Source organism: Aplysia californica, unplaced genomic scaffold (assembly GCF_000002075.1).
Source record: "Aplysia californica isolate F4 #8 unplaced genomic scaffold, AplCal3.0 scaffold00193, whole genome shotgun sequence".
Classification (NCBI taxonomy): Eukaryota; Metazoa; Mollusca; class Gastropoda; order Aplysiida; family Aplysiidae; genus Aplysia; species Aplysia californica.
Window position 1 is genome coordinate 1 of NW_004797463.1, and position 1,060 is coordinate 1,060.

Here is a 1,060-nt window from a genome sequence, read left to right on the forward strand (position 1 = left end):
CAGATCGCGAGTGTATATTATTATGTAACTTGAAAGGACTGCTGTACCTGGAATGGGCCGAAATGCATGAAACAACAGCGAAGAGCTTAGCCATGACACACTCTTATATCCTCGTTTGTTTGTGCATTTTGCTTGTTTGTTTTTTGGTTTGTTTGTTTGTTTGTTTGTTTGTTTGTTTGTTTGTTTGTTTTCTTCTCATTTGATTCTTCTTCCCACAACAAGCTTCATTCAGCAACAACAGTGACTTTTTACAAATTCTTTTTTGTTCTTTTATCAGAGGATGGATTCATATCATGTGTATTTGAAAGGATTGTTGTACTTTGAATGACCTTATGCAGTTGCGAGCGCCATAAAACCTTACTTAGACAACAAGAATCGGCCGTTATACATGAAACAAAAGCAAAGAGTCGAACCGTGACACTATCTAACAGAGTTGGGTTGTTTGTTTGTTTGTTTGTTTGTTGTTGGGGGGGGGTATCCTAATTATTTGATTCTTCTTCCTACAACAAGCGTCAGCATCAGCAACAACACTGATTTTTTACTTACTCTACTTTTACTTTTATTCGCCGCTTATACCCTTTTGGGTATCGCAGGAAGAAAGAGACGTCTCTCTGCCACCTGCCGGAGAGCTTGGGTCAGGGGGATGCCGTGAGTTCTTAATGTTTTCCAGACTCTATCTATCCAGGTCTTTCTCGGTCGCCCTCTTGCCTTATTCCCATCGAATTTTTTTATGTAGGCACGTTGTGCTGGGTGGTGTGTTGGTAATCGCATGAGATATCCGAACCATTTGATTCTTTGTTGTTGGATATAGTGACTTTAAAAAAATATGTTTTGTTCTTTGTCAGGTGTCTTTTAAAGGATTGTTGTCCACTGAATGGGCTGGTCTTGTATGAAACGTGTCATTGTAATTGGTTGAGTTTCTGATTTGTCTTTTTTGTCTTTTTATCACATTTTGCTTATTTTTCGTATTTTTCGTATTTATTTCGTATTATTCATATTATTCGTATTTTTCTTACTATTTTTCGTATTCTTTGTATTTTTCGTATTTTTACATATTTTT